General features: G+C 36.0%; 1 pseudogene; it reads right to left on the reverse strand.

The window, feature by feature from the left end:
* Nucleotides 1-57: 57 nt before the first annotated feature.
* On the reverse strand, nt 58-3,689 carry LOC113320668 (annotated as a pseudogene).
* Nucleotides 3,690-17,418: the final 13,729 nt, after the last annotated feature.

A 17,418-nucleotide genomic window follows, 5' to 3' on the forward strand; every position in this document is an offset into this window, starting at 1 on the left:
CTAACAACACTAAACCAAAGACGCCAAAGACTCCAAAAATGTAACGAGACCAAACAAATAAGAGAACCCTGCTAAAGAGAAGAAACCACTTTCATCTTATCCAATACAAAACTTTGTTGCTTGAACCAAACCACGGTAAGCCTGCGTGAGAACCAAACTCATTACAAATTCTAAGAACAAAAACTTATCAAATTATGTTGATGTTTTGAAAGACAAGGAAATTGTACAGCAGTTCACCGCTTTCGATCTGTTTTCCACTTATATACAGGTCCAGTTATTGGAGAAACAGTCTCATCCTCTCGAAGTTTGCGTTTCCAGCCTTTTTTCTGCTTTTAAAATTTTGATTTGTAACAGAATACAGATTAGAGATACATATGACCAACAAATGAAAATGAAATAAAGAGATCTGAGATACCACTACCTGTAATTCCTTCTTGAAGGCCATGTCCATGTATAACTTTTCCAGGTCATTTGCCCTCTTTTTACGAGCTTCCAGCTCTCTCTATAAGATGCTTCTGTTTTCCTACACATGACCCGCCTGAACATAAGTTCCAAGAAAATCGAGAGATAAATCTAGCTGTCCCCTGTCGGTTAACAGCGGAGATATTCAAAATGTTATTGCCGCCCTACTAGCACACACAAATTCAGCATAGCAGGAGTAGCGCTATCAGAAGGCATGTAACCCATTTCCACAAAAGATTCAAACAAAAAGCATACAGTTCTACGCCTCCCGGAATTCACTGCGGAGTTCTTTACCTTTTGATATAAGCAGGGATATTCTGAGAAGGCAACTTTCCACGCAGTGAGGAAGAACTTGATTGAATTTGTTTGGCCTCTTCCCTGAAAAAAATAATGATGAAGATCAAAAAGGACCCGATCAAGCAGAAAAATGTCCAAGCAAACATTTACAGTCTCTTACTTATCTAGATGTGTACAACAATTTGTTCTTCTCAGAGCTCTAGATGTGTATAACAATTTGTTCTTTTCAGAGCATCCACAATGGTGGATCCAAAAAAAAAGCTATATCTGGCTTTAGCTATGGCAGTCAGCCAACCACAGTGGTGCAGGGTTTAAAACCCGGCCCACTATAAGAAAAAACACTAGAAAACGAATAATGCACCAGCGATGGTAGAAATCTGAATCTTAGGGGGGGTTTTAAACTGAGCCTGGAGGTATCCACACCAGCATGTTTATGGATGAGATTTAAACCTGACCAGTGCCAGGCATAATTCAACCTGCATGTTTGGCCATTGCCTAATATGGGGTCTCCAATTGCCAAGAGAATAAAAGTCATCTCTTTTGAAATTAGTTTATGTAAGTAAGAAAGATTTGCTTTCTCAAGTTTACTCCAAGGCGACTTTCACTTTTATTTGATTAGTTTGTGCAAGTTACAAACATGATTACTCTAAACAGATAAGGGAGGTTGGTGGGATATGCTAACCTGTCTCCGGCGTAGTAAACATGTCTGTTTAGTGGCTGATCACCAAGAGAGTGCAACATGGAACTTAACCTTCCAACTTTCTGTTGCAAAAAAGATGGAATTCAAGTGGAAAAAACATGAGACACAATTTTATTACTACTACATAACACACTCACAGAATATGTCAATTTTAAAGCACTTGCACCTTCTTCTCGCTTAAACTTTTCTGTAGGATGTACCCCATATCTTGGGTTTTCATCAGCATGAGTTCATCTTGAGTGTATCTGTTTGCGTTGCTTCTGGTGAAAACCTAACAATATCATTCCTGTTCTTTGTGTGCTTGAGATGTTGGTAAAAAAAGAACTAAAAAGTTAAAAGCACAACAGATAACAAGTTCTTCTGGCTTACTCTGGTTTGTGGACTCCATCCACAGTCTTCGTTCTGATCATTTTATGGTAGAACTCATCTGGGTTCCGGAATGCAGCCTTCTCTCTGAGTTTCTACAGAGCCGGACAAAACATAAAACACAAAGCCAAATTCAATTTTTCGACAACAATCTATCTTAGTATATCACTACCACAAAAAGAAAAACCGCTGAAACAAGGCATTGAAGGTATACCTGTAAATTCTGCTCCTTTAGGTGGTATGCCTTTGCACGCACTTGGTAGTCTTTGTGCTTTTCAAGGAGCCCAAACTTTTTTCTTGATAGCCTGAAAATTTGGAAAGCCAAAAATGAAGGTTGGGGATTACATCAAATAAGGTATAAAAATTGATTAAGAAAGAGTAGTCACTCACGGCTGGGATCGTTCTTTATGAGCTTTTCTAGGAAGACCATTCCTTATAGACGACATGGTTATGAGCAACTCAAATTAACCAGTATCCTCGCACCACCCAAAAAAAATTTAAAATAAATCTTCTGATTCACTGCAAGGTTTGACAAATAACATAAAAGGTCATCAAGATTAATCTTGTCAAGACAAATGAAGCAGGATGATGCAATAAAAGAGATGGAAATAGCAGTGTGTTCCATACGCAATCAATGCTAGCAGACCTTGAGAACTAAGGAACTCTATAAACCTTGGCTGATATTGAAACAACCCTCATTTTCTCACAAGCCTAAAAATAACTTATGGACATATGGGCCGTTTTTCTCCTGTAAGAGGTACGGAACCTCCACATGAAAGCTATTCACAAACATTACCATGTACAGTTGCAACAACATAGCAAAGAAACAACCTTTATTCTCCAATTTCCAAAGCGAGAGAAAGAGAGCTAAACCCCACTACAACAAGTTAAAGCACTTAAAAACCTTATATTGAATTTTCTTTATTACAGAGTCGAATTACAAAATTTATATCACTTCCACAGTGTCGTACCACAATCTATTATATTCAGTCGTAAGGAAACAAACTCTAAATCTTTTACGGATCCATTGTTGTTGTTTTTTCTCTTTTAAGGGATATCTCCATTTTTAACTAATCCAATACAAGTGATATTGAAATGCTGAAGACTAACAAATTTGAGGAACAACAAACACGGAAAATGAAATCATACTGTATAACAGAAGATATAGAAATAAAACATCGATCGAAATGAAGAAGCCGCAATAAGTAGAAATTAGACTTAAGGAGGACTTGATAGATCACTAGTCACTAACCAAAAATGCTAAACCCTACATAAGTCACTGCAATCACTATTGAGAATACCAAAATTGCTAGGAAAATCACTGACGGAATATAAAAAGATGATTCTAACACCATCAGTAGAAATACTAAACTGAATATCCTAAAAATACTGAAAGAGAGATTACCGGAGCAAAATGGTGAAACTTATATGACAATACAGACCCTAGGAGATGGAAAACACTATCGGCTATAAACCCTTATAAGTCAGGGGTTTAACATTCAAAATGGTGGAAGACAGCACGATTTAAAACGGCAGAATTTTGACACTAATTTGGATGCGAGTATGCAAGTGGGGATAATCATAAAAATAAATAAATAAAAAAAGAGGATACTGAAGGTAAATCTTAAAACCCTTTCATTCACCATGCATCATCATCGTCACCAATTACTGAAATTTAGAGATAGATTTTTAAAGTTTTTCAGACATGAAAAATTTACCGTTACAGAGCTCCTTCAACAATCTACACAAGTGGGGTTTAGATTGAAAGCCTAAGTTTAACAGAGAATGCATGATGGTGAAAAAAATATCCTTACCCCTTTTTCTTCTTCGTCTCGCTCTCTCCGACTCTCCCTCTCTCAAAGCCTCTTAATCGTCAGCCGAATCTCTTGTCCAGCAACATAATAGAGGTTAGGCCAGTTCCTATGGGCATGGCAAAGCACCAGGTGCCACTTTTGCGACAGCTATGGGCATGGTAAAGTGTCAAACAGGCCTGGCTAAGTTGAAAATTCAGGCCAGGTCTGTTCTGCCGAATGGTGATCGGCCGCGGCCGAGTAACGACAAAGTAGACCACCCAGTAAATCTGATCCAACGACCATAAATTCTTCCATTTATAAATACTTAATTCTAATTTCATTTCAACTCGCATCTTCTTTCTATTTTTTTTTAGCTTTTTCAATTTTTTAAAATATGTATATGGCTCAGTTCATAGAAGAACATGCTTCCGAAAATCAAAAAGTTCAATACCGAGCTAATGTGCAAAATGAATAAGAAGAGCAAGAAGTGCAAGAGTTGCACGTCATCGCAATTTTAATATGTTAGAAGATGAATGCATCTGCAGGAATTATGTTTTCTTCACTAATCATCCCATCGTTGATGGCACACTGCAGGCCATTTCTTTTTGGGGACGCGTTTTACAGATATTTGAAGAACAAACAATGAACCTGAACAATCGTTATGCGCTGGTGTTGGAGGCACAATTTATTGTAATTTCTAATAATGTAAACAAGTATATTTCCATGATAGGGAAGCGGCTCGAAACACGAGGACTGGTGAAACCCTGCTGGACAATGAACAAATGTGTCGTACAGAGTGGCTCTGTAACAACGAAAATGAGTTCCGATATGGAAGTTGTTATGAAATCTGAAAAGTGTTGCCCAAATTTAATCCAATTTATATGTTTTAATTTCTCAATCTTAATAGAAAACTTTAAAAGCATATTTGCATTTATCAAACAAAAGTGCAATTACATTAAACCACAATTCAAAAAAAGTGTGAGTATATTAAAAGGAATTAACATCTCAAACTAACTATTTCCAAAGATATATTCTCATATGCATGTTTGATCCTCCAAAAAAGTCTGAGATGGTGGTTGAGCAGGTGGTTGAAATGGGTGAAATGCTGAAGTGGTTGTTGGGGTATAAATTGCAGATTGCCTAAATGCATCCATATTTATGCCACCACGATGAGTAAGTACCTTGGGGCATGTAACCAGTAGGAGTCTAGAAACGAATTCATCATCTCCACGTCTCCTCCTGCAGTTTCTCATACCTGAGTATCTTCCACTAAATTTGGAGTAGAATGACGACTCCTACGACCTCGACTACTTCCATGACTTCTTAGACTATTATTACCATGGGACATAGCATCACGACCTAAACTCATTTGAAAACTTTTTTCTACTGGAGTATCGGGCATTTCAAAAAGTCAAATTCTTCCTATGCATTTGCATCTCTCTCGAGTGAAATTTATGGAATCCATCAAGAAGATGTGTTAAAGTGTTCAACTGGTACTGATACTCTGTTGGTGATGCCACGACACCGTAATATGGATACCACTGCTGGAGACCTTCAATACTAATTGGAACAGTAACAATATATCCAACGGAGATGATGAAGTGTGGACTTCCCAAGATATTTGAAGCGTATTTGATGAACCCATTAGACTGCTAGGATACGTATATGCTTCGCTCGTCGGTGGTGGAGGTTGGGATGGAAGATCGGTAAGTAGCAAATTGTTAATTGCTGGAAAATCAACACTGCCCAAGTTATGGATGAACAACAATATTTAGCTTGCGTACCTTTTGGTACCAACTATAATAATCATCATCTAGGGTTTGGATTAAATTTTCAGCTTCTTCCCAAGATTATCCATTATTTATCACCGTTGTCCAATCCTCGTGTGAAATTATTGAAGTTGGAAACGAGTTGATTCCTTTTACCTTTCTGCCTTGCAGCTGAAACATACGTCTTTCTCCATAGTACGAAATACCATGACTCGTAATAGAACCGTAAAACACAATTCGCTTGAGGCTTAACTCTAACATGCTTTGTGTTATTGGTTCATTGTACTCATCAATTGAAGTATACGACATTGAGTTAATGTTGATACTAGTTCTGCACAGTTTCTGCATTTTCTGAATAACGTCGACATTTTCACCATCATTTATTTTACCCACCAAATTATCATCTTTGTACTTGTACACGATTGGAAAAATTAATCAGTTTTCGTGAAGATCAAGTTCGCAGACTTTGAAGTAAGTATACCACCAACACTGAAAATAACATTTACGAACATTGTCCTGTTAATGAATCACCAGTTTAACAATTAACTCGATAATGAATTAAATAATAGAAAGGGACTGTGGTTGTCCAATACGACCCAAAATCCATTCAAGCTATCTTTATTCCTACACGAGCATTCACCGAGACTTAAGTATAACTCAACTAAAATTGTAGAATCCCAATCATAATTTGGCACTTTAGTTAAATTTTCTAAAGTTTCGAGAAAATCAATTAATGCCACTGAGCTAGCATTGGGAACATAACTTTGCCTAACACCCGTAAATATACATTCAAGCTCGGGATAATCGTCAAGTCTGATATTATCCTTTTTGCAGCATAACGGTTCAAAAAATCCTTCAACTCAAAAACTATTAATTCATATGAGTGTAATATTTTGGAGTCTGGATTTCCTTCGGTATCATTTGCGTACAAGAGAAGTAGTTGTTTCCATCTTCCTTCTGATGTCCATTTTAATTGATAAAATTATAGTACATCACCCTCACATTTTATTCCCGTCAACATATACAAATTTGACGGTGTAAACCCTAGAAACAACATGGTCATTAAATTAAAAGCTTGTATCTAAACTAAAAATTGAATCAAACTAAAACTTGAATCTTTAAAAATTAAAGTTTGTATCTAAACTAAAAATTAAACTATTGAATAAGAAAATAGATTTTACCACACTCAAAATCCTTGATAAAGAACGTATTTGCAGTGTTCTACCAACCTTCTATTATAACTCGCACAACATGAGTCATGTGGTTTTTTCCTTTCATGAAATACAAATGTTGCCAAGGATATCTTCCTAAGGACTTTTGAATAGCTTCGGAAAGGATCCCAAACACTTCGGTTATCTCAGTCCACCCAACTCTTAGTTTAGGTAAATTAACTTGCTCGGGATGGCTAGATAAATGCGTAGGTAATACACCAAGTACAACCAGTTGCCTAACATTTGCAAACTCTTTTTATTTATCCTAGACCCAGACGACATTACTGTCTGCAGTAGATTTTTCTTTGTCTTTGTCTTTTTTATTTCTTTTTCTTTGTGTATTTGTTTTGGTACTCTTTTTAAAGAAATTAAGCAAAATATCGCTCTGGTTTGCTCTCTTTAGAATGGAAGAAGAAATTTATATGAATGAAAACTAAAGAGAATGGTGATATTTATACACGGTAGAGAACCGACCGTGGCCAGTGGAGTCTCGATCGCTGGCGTCGAAACTAGACTTAGCGTTTTATAGGCGATTGCTAGCGGTCGAAACTCTACCGCTCGATAGAGACTCGGTTGCTTATTAATTTTACCATAGTGGCTCGTCCGGTTTTCTAGGCCATATAGCATGGCCTATGAGTGGGTTAGTCACCCCCATAGGAACCGGCCATAGTGGTATTACTGTCTGCGGTAATGCCATATAGTGGCATTCTAGGCCATATAGCATGGCATATGAGTGGGTTAGTCACCCCCGAATGACATTATTGTCTGCGGTAGATTTTTCTTTGTCTTTTCTGTTTCTTTTTCTTTGTCTATTTGTTTTGGTACTCATTTTTAAAGAAATTAAGAAAAATATCGCTTTGGTTTGCTCTTTTGAGAAGGGAAGAAGAAATTTATATGAATGAAAACTGAAGAGAATGGTGATATTTATACACGGTAGAGAACCGACCTTGGCCAGTGGAGTCTCGATCGTTGGCGTCGAAATTAGACTTAGCGTTTTATAGGCGATCGCTAGCGGTCGAAACTCTATCGCTCGATAGAGACTCGGTTGCTTATTACTTTTACCATAGTGGCTCGTCCAGTTTTCTAGGCCATATAGCATGGCATATGAGTGGGTTAGTCACCCCATAGGAACCGGACTTAGCTGGTGCCCAATGGCTATACATGTTAATCCACACACCCGACCAACTTCAAGGTTAAGGTTTGACTTGCATGATGCGGGGGTTGCGTGATCAGGCATCATAAATAAAATGGAGGATGTTGATTTGAGAGATGTTAGACTAACTGATAATATGGCCTCTCTCAGTCGGAAAGACTGTCGGGATTAGGTGTCGTTTATCTATCATTTTCGTGTTGAATTCCTAAATTTTATTTTTTAGGTTTCTTGATATAAGAATATGCAACGTAATGGGTGAGGATATCCTCACACTTTGGGTGTTATTTATGTAAATAAAAATTACGCAGTAACAGATTGAAGCTGATATTACAGGGGTATATTTCTCTTACAAAGCTCTACGTTCCTACTGGAAATGAACGTATTCCGAGACGTATAACTCCACCATCGACTACTTTGAAAACGAATATTTGAATATTAACGGATTTTAGCCATTAAAATTGAAAACGGTCGATTATGAGGTTTAGTATTTTGGAATACCCTCGTTTTTGATAGGTATATACATCTTTGTAATAAGAATGTTTCCCTAGAATATTAGGTTCAAATTCGATATCATTTGATTTTTGTTCACGAAAAGCATCTAAAGTGTGAGATAGTGTGAGAATAAAAATGTGAAAGGATCATCCCTCGTACATAATTTTTTAAGCAAAATTTTAGTAACCTAAAGGATTTTATTTTTAATAAGAAACAAAAAATTATTGATTAAATACTAGACAAAGTTTAGTGTTTAGCAAGGACATTATGATTTAGGGATGAAAAATCACTATATTTCTTCATACTACTTGAACTCTTCCTAACTGACTTAAAAATGATGTTACCTACTTAATTATCATCCTAACACAAAAGAAAATTGACATACCTAGACTTAAATGTTTTATTTCATATATAATATTTTAATTTTTCTAATGAACGAGAGGAACTGCTTATGTAATTGATCGAGTTATCGACTTAGCATTAACTTCCATATGAATTCTAGTATACTTATTTATTTATTTTGACCCAACTTAGATTTTCACGTAAGCTATGCATTCCCCTTACTCCAACTGCAAATTTTCCTTTGATGCCTTCACATACCTCTACATGATCAAGTGATACCAGACCAATACCACTTTCATTAGAATCCCAGTTACAAGAGACATCAATATTTATTTTAGTAATACCCTCTTTTATAAGTTTCTATTTAGACTTAGCAGAAGAGTGTATAACATCAACAGGATTATTATTATCATGTGATGCATCAATATGAGAACATTGAGTGAGAACGTAATGTATCTTATACACAAAGTTATAAAGGTTGAGAGTTTTCCTTTGGAAGACTAAATTCAATCATCAGGGTGTGTGTTCATCCATCGTCATCTGCTGCAGTGCGTTTAGGGAACCAAAAAATGATTCATTCAGAGCAGTATTTTAAGAACCGAACCGGATGGTTGGACCGATAAACCGGTGAACAAGAAGGAAAAACGGTCTGATTCAACACTGACCCGGAAACATGCTAAAAAACCCAGTGAACCTGGAAAACAGGATGATTTAACCAGTAAACCATCTGACCCAACTGGTTTTTAGCCGGTTCACCCGGTGTTTTTTTTTCTTTTCGTCCACAAAAACTCAACTAGTTTCTTATTGATTAGTGAGAAATTTGAATTGGGATATGATTGATGTATTTCCGAAAATTGAAGATTGTTAAAAGTATAATCGTGGTGATTTGTTTTGTGGATACTCATACCAGATAGTCAATCAATTTCCATCATTAATCAAAGATTGTCGGGTTTGTTATGTTAAACACAACTCATGTAAACATAAACTGATTCCACATATTGTGACTTTTCACATATGAGTTTCAATGGGAACACCTTATGATCCTTTGATAAAGCCTACCAACATGGGCTAGAACTTAATCTCTCTAAATCAAAAATCCATATAAATCATAAGGGTTACACCATATATGATCGAATATTAAGGTAATAAAAACCGAAATCAGACATCTCATAAATCGAAAACACATAGAAAAAATATATAAATTCACTCACTCTCAGGTTATTTAATCGGTAACTATCACATGAAACAAAAAATATTTTTTTTTAATTCATAATAATAATAATGATAGTTTTATTCAAAATAGACCTTATACAAAAATATCGAGATAAATCAATACATTGATGTCTATTTTATTCAATCGTGTGTCGTGTGGACGTCACTTTCAAAATCTGGATTCAAATTCTTCCGAGCACTTTCCTATCCAATAGAAAGTTTGTTCATCTCGAACAGTTGTGATTGAAGATCGGCAAGAACTTATTTTGAATCCTTTATCATTAGTTCATGATGACTAATACAAATTATAACAATAAGAATTTGTTTTCTCAAAGAATCTCGAAGATTATCAGTTTGTAGAGCATCTTGAGTTTCAGTCATGACCGATGCACATAGTGCCAAATCATCAAGAGATGAAACTTATTTTCACCAATTTCTCCATTAATGTCAAGATAGTATTTTTCATACAAGAAGACTATATAATATAAGATAGGAGAAAATCAAGGAGCTATATAATTTGGTTTATGGAAACCGCATATTTATCCCAAAAACAGTGAAAGATACCGATCATGAGATTATTGTTACCTACTAAAATAACATACTTACAAATTCTGCCCAATTTTATGCCTCCTCACAAATAAGATTTTGGGAAACAGGTGAGGATGCATTTTTCAACACAATCAGTGTGTGTTGAGGTGAGGGTTAATCTCACCATAGGTAACAAAAACATCCTTAGGATGATTTATGAACACAATATGTTGTGCCTTTTTATGTTCTTTCTTTCTCTTGTAATTACAAGATTATGCAACTTCTTTTCCAGAACCAATAAACTCATCAACCTTTAACAAGTTTATTCCCTTACAAAGTGCCTTGATGAATTTATTATTTTGTTGGAAATTCCGACATAAGTTTACAGAGTGGATATCTCTTCCATAAAAATAACTTAACATATTATCAGAAGATGTTGAAAATGAATTTCCTTTTCTTTGTTAACTTCTGGTAATGTTGGTTGATTAGGAACGTTTCCGTCAACCAGTTTTTCTTGCTCAGACTTTGCCTCTTGAGTTTTATCTGACAAGGATTTTCCTTAGTTTCCAACTCAAGTTTTTCTAAACAGTTCTTTAGGAGTTGATTAGATTTACTAGACAGATCACTGTTAGTTTTGGCAAAAAGTGCATTGCAACTTGATGTTCCTTCATAGGGTTTCTCCCCAGGAATATCATCCAGGGTGGTGAAATAAGCTTTGTCGCACTTCTGAGTCTTTTTGCTAGAACAATTTTTGGTCATATGTCCAAATCCATGGCACTTGAAACATTCGATTTCTCCATCATCCTTTTCATGACAAAAAGATGATGCATCAGGAGTCTGTTTATTTTTCAATAAAACATCTTTAACCCGTTGTGTTAGGAGTACAATTGTTGAGTCAAGCTCTTTTTCAACAAACGTTTTATCCTCTTGACAATGTACCTCAGCCTGATTTATACTTACTTCTTTCGAAGATTGATTAATATTATTTGAGGCATTAAATCCAACATTTATGTTCTTCAACAAAATTCTTTATCAAAGATCTTTAACTTTCATACAAGAGACCTTTGAGAAAGTATAGAAAGATCATTGGCTTCTATTATGGCATGTTTCTTAGACTCGTATTTGGATGGTAATGTGAGAATATTGCTTACTATTTCCTTTTCAGGTATAGTCTTTCCAAGCGAGAAAGAAGAATTGACAATCCCAGAAAGTTTAGTATAAAACTCCTCGAAGGTATCCTCATCATCCATTCTAAAGAATTCCCATTCAGAAGAAAGAGACTGAAGACGAGCTTCTCTTTCTGAATCATTCCCTTCAAATACAGTCTCAAGAGTATCCCATGCTTTCTTGGAAGTTTCAAATGACATGACATGATGTAAAAGATCATGACTCATTGCATGTATTATGGCATTTAAACCGTCAGAATTCTGCTTGGAAATAGCTCTTTCTACATAAGTATAAAACACTAAGTGTGTAAACTCAGTTTCCGAATATTCCACTTTCAGTCGTTCATATCCTTCTTCGATTAATAGCCAAGAATTAAAATCTTGGAATTGAAGAAAGGATCTCATAGCATATTTCCATAATGGGTATTTTGTCCCATCAAATCTTGGTGGTACGTTGACTGAATCAGTCATTAGATTCAATTCTTATCGGTTGGATCGCATTAAACACGGATTGTTAGATCTTTTCCTGTTTTCCTACTCTGATACCAATTGAAAAGACGATGGTACCCAAATACACCACAATATTTTTATTTCAACTTATAAGTCCTCCACCGAATGTGATAGTCTATGGAAAAAGTCGAGTGACAATTCGGTTCACACTTCTTGTGATCGTTTGTGGATAAGATATGGAGACAATACAACAACAAGATAACTTGTGTAATTGACTAAAGATACAAGATCGAGACAATACTACAATAAAGTGTATAATTTATAATAGGTTCGGCAATAACCAAACTCTATAGGATCACTATCAAGTATTACGGGGTTAACGTACAAGTGTAATTTACTTTTAATTATAATTGTGGAACAAAAAAATAAATGGCACAACAATATTTTTCTAACGAGGAAACCGCAAATGCATGATCGAATTTTAGATAATGGTAAATAGAGTTGTCGTTCACTCGGACTTGATGAGATTGATTTTAAGAATTAATAAACTAAAATAAAATAAAAATATATACAAAATATTGTCACAGGATGAAGAGAGTTACTGGGACTAGGATTTCGTCGAATCCATAACATAGGGTTCAATTAATTTATTCTCAACAATTAAAGCTCAGTAAATAAAATTAACATGGACTCTGATTTTGCCAAGGTAGATTCTCAAAAGATTAGTTGTATATGTTAGAGCATTGCTCGGTCGAACTCGCATGTGTCGCTATCTCAAGAATGTTTGTCAATGTTAGTGATCAAAACTATAAGTCTTGATTTCTAGTCTATTATAGATAAGTCTCAGACTAGGATAGAAAGTGTAGTTGAGCTCAAGGACTTCACGGAGATTCATCATACAAGTAGAAGAACTACTCAAGGAACCGGTGGAACTTCTCGACAAAAAGGTATGCTATATATATAGACTTGGATTATACACATTTGGTATTTCGATCCGAGTATACCTCGCCTATCTATATATCGAAATATGTGTTGGTAAGCTTTTCGCTTCAATCAAGTTTATCTTTACCATGTGACGAAAGTCATGATTTGTTTCAATCATCTTGAAAATTTCTTTGACGAAAAATGGTGTAACAATTATATAACGTCCTCTAAGAATGTTTCAATGATTGAAATGAGAGTTTAGATTACATAACCAATGGTGGACATAAGCATTGTTGTGGAAACACATTTATGTATAAGTCCTATTCCTTGAACCAAAGTTTGCGAACTTTGTTGATCAAGAGAACCGGAAGAATGGCGTGAGCTAAGTCCGCGAACCCACTCTGCGAACTGCCGAAGTTCTCAAACCTGAGAATTTCTGCTGGAGTTGACAAACTACTTGAGTGAAGCTAAGTCCACGAACTCAGTCCGCGAACCCAGTCCGCAAACCGGCAAAGTTCTCATACCTGAGAATTTTTGCTGGAGTTTGTAAACTCTACCCGGTAAATTAAGTCCGCGAACCTAGTCTGCGAACTTGAGAAGGTCATATATCTAAAGATGATTTCTAAACTTAAACTTAAAAATACTAAGGAATACAGTTTGCAAACCGTGGCTATAAAAGTTCATGAACCGATTCTAGTGAATCAAATCATCTTTGCTTCAATTGTGTCTTGTGTAATACATAAGATTTCCTTGCAATTGAACACCTCTCTAACTAGTTCATTTGAAGTCATTTGAACTAGTTATGGTGAAGAAGAACATGGTTGATATGAAATGCTCGTATGGCTAACCATTTGGTTAACTATTGTTAAACCAACAAATGCATATGTTTGGGTACGGTTAACAAACCTAGAAGCGTGCATTGTCAAGTGTGTGTAACAAGCTAAGTTTTCGATCTAACGGTTGAGAAATATTAGCTTGAATCTAAATCAGGTTTTCATCTAACGGTGAATATTGAATGCTTTGTTATTAAGCTAACATTGATTGCAAACCCTGATTTGAAAGACTATATAAAGGAAACATTTAGTATTGTGCAAAACTAATCCCCACACCTTACGTGTGATACTAGTTTGCATACTAGAGTCGATTCTCCTTTAACCTTTGGTTTTCTTCTTCTAAAACAAGGTTAACGACTTAAAGACTTCATTGGGATTGTGAAGCCAGACCGATACTACTTTTATCGTAGTTGTGTGATCTACTCTTGCATCTTCTATCGTACGAGTACAATTAGATTGATTGGCTTGAGATTGATATCTCCAATAGGCAAGATATAAAAAGTAATCACAAACACCTTCGTCTCATTGTTTGTGATTCCGCAACATCTTGTTTCGCTACCATACGATTAAGATTGTTGTGAGGTGATTGATAACTCTAGGTTGTTCTTCGGGAATATAAGACCGGATTATCAATTGGTTCATGTTCACCTTGATTATTATCAAAAGACGGAACAAGACCTTTAGGGTTTATCTGTGGGAGACAGATTGATCCTTTGATAGACTTGTCTGTGTGAGACATATTTGTTTATTGTCAAAGCCTGCGATTTTGGGTCGTAGCAACTCTTAGTTATGGGTGAGATCAGCTAAGTGAATCAAGTGCTCAGTATCCTGCTGGGATCAGAGGCGTATGAGCATAACTGTACCTTGGATTAGTGGGAGATTGATTGGGGTTCAAATACAGTCCAGTCCGAAGTTAGCTTGGAGTAGGCTAGTGTCTGTAGCGGATTAATACAGTGTGTGTTCAATCTGGACTAGGTCCCGGGGTTTTTCTGCATTTGCGGTTTCCTCGTTAAAAAAATTCTGGTGTCTGTGTTATTTCTATTTCCGTATTATATTGTTTATCTTTATAATTGAAATAATACAGGTTGTGCGTTGAAGTTCAATCAATTAGAATATACGACCTTACGGTTGTTGATTTCATTGATTGACACTTGGATATTGGTCTTTGGTACCATCCAAGTTATTGCTTGTCTTTGATTAAAGACTCGTTGATTTCTATTGGTTCGAGTAAATCAAAACAAGAGAGAGATATTAACTCCTTGAGATACTTTTACCTAGATTAAGTCTGACTGTCTAGTTTATTCTCTAGAAAGTATTTCGGAGTTAGTCCATACAGATTGCTAAGCGAAATATTGGGTGGTGTTGTTAGACCCCTGCTTTTTCAGTAAATCCTAAGCATGATGTATCAAAACATTTAAGCTAAGAATACTTCATCAAATTAAATGACAACAATCAATTCAAATCATATTTCAAATAAAATTTATGCAAAAGTCTTAAAAAGAATTAAATAATTTTACCCTTGTATGAAATTCGTCTTCCTCCATCGTCCCAGTGTTGGGGTTTAGCTCATTAGGTTGGAAACACGTTCAAAATTCATTTTTATTGCTCAAAAGGTGTTCACAATAATGAAATGGGAGAAAAACAATTAAAACCGGATTTTGTAACAATTATATTTGTTACAAACCAAACTGTTACAGAGAACGATTAATATGAAGTGTCGCTGGCACTGTAGCAATACGACTGTCTTCTATGGTCTAATGTTCTTCGTGTTGTTCTTCACCAGCAGAACTGGTTCATCTCTGCAACTCTGATTTCTCGCCCTATTTCCTCCCCTAACTCTCCATAATCTATTATGTTGCTCCTCAACAATTTATATAGCCTCACAGCACCGAAATATCCCGTCATAACTCCATATAATTCTCCATTTACTCGGCAGCAAAGAATATCTACTTGGGAATATTTTCTTCCCTTTCTTTTCTTCTCACGCTTTCAACCAGTGCTGAATCTTCTTTATTTAACTACTCCACAATTCTGCAGCGACTAATCTCAATCCAAGCACGAGAAGCACACGTACAAACAAGTTGTAGTCCCGTGATTATCTCAACTGCACACGTACTCCCCTGTTTTCTTCCCAACGATTATCCAGCCCAAGTAAACTCATTTGAACACCCATACCAGCATTTTCTTGGCATATCACGTTCATCCTAATCGAAATCAGTGGTTGAGTCTCATTGAAAGTCCTTCACAAATTCAACAGAACATCTCGCAGGAAGATAAAACCGAGAATGTGTTCAATGTTCGAGTCTACCATTATATCCAATTCTGTTCCAAACGATGACCATTACCATCCCTGTTGAAGAAAAAAAAACAAACCAATGAGTTTCGGCCCTTGAATCTCCCTAGAACATGATCGAAATTCAAGCCCTAATTTTGTCCCGTGAATATCCAGTTTTCCCGTCAATTTTGAAATTTGAATGAAGGGGACGACCTCCCCCTAACAGAGATGGTGGTGCAAATAGCAGTTGGCCCTCCTGGGGTGTAAATAGTAATTGAGGTGCCTCTTAACCAAAGTGAGAGTCCGCGTAGCAAATGTCCTCCGGGGGTGCTCCGCATAACTTTTCGAGCTGATTTTTCCAAATAAATTTATTTCCCAAAAATACCTACAAACACACAAAACACCATAATAAGTACAAAATCGAGTACCAACATAGAGAAAATTGAGGACAACTTAGACATAAAAATGTGTCTATCAAATACCCCCAAGCTTATTATTTGCTAGTCCTCGAGCAAATCTAATCTAGAAAAATAAAAATCCTAACTCACTAGGTGGCCCTAGTGACCGATTTATAATATCGGGTGGGTTTACAAGGGGTGTACTCACAAAAACCTTTTACTCCAAACCCTAGCTATCTACGCAGAACCTTGAAAGGCACTAAAGAATCTACTTGTTTGGCATAAAATCATTGACTAAAGGAGGAAGTACCCTGAAGCGAAATTCCAATTGTCGTACACGAGTTTGCACTCAAGCATACTAAAATTCATATATAAGTGACATAGCTTTACTCAGATAGTTTCTGGACATCATAACCGGAGTCAACCAATCACATGGATAGATTAATAAGATGGATGTAGAGAAAATCATATATGGTTTTGATGTTGACTAAGGTGAATGGTGTTTCCCATATCTGTCTGAAGGCCGCTGCTAGGATGAACCTATCCTAATGGACTGAGATACCGGTCTGACTAATATCAACACAATTGGCATGTACAAGGGGACCAACGTTGATAATCATAACTATAGGTCAACACAACTGGCATATACAAGGGGACCAGTGGTCGACTTTATCGATTTTATTCTGGTTGGTCTCAATTTCTTCTTCTTCCCTTTTTTTTCATTTTTTTTTCATTTTTTTTCCTTTGGGTATCTTAATCACTCTATTTCACCCTAGAAATGGTAACAACTTGAATCGTCTGCCCCACCAAATCACTTAGAAACATAAAAGAAAAGAAAAGAAAAACAGAAGGTGAAAAGGATTCAACGAGATATGGAGAAACTACCATGTTTTTTTTTCCTAACACCTGAGCTCTGTGCTTTTATGAATAGACTCTATTAGATGTTTCCATCCAACTCAGATTGGTTCCTTAACTCCTACAACCAAGATGCTTCCATCCACTTAGATTGGTTAGTGCCATCCTTAATAAACACAAATTTCTAGGATG

This window comes from Papaver somniferum, chromosome 11, assembly GCF_003573695.1.
Source record: "Papaver somniferum cultivar HN1 chromosome 11, ASM357369v1, whole genome shotgun sequence".
Classification (NCBI taxonomy): domain Eukaryota; kingdom Viridiplantae; phylum Streptophyta; class Magnoliopsida; order Ranunculales; family Papaveraceae; genus Papaver; species Papaver somniferum.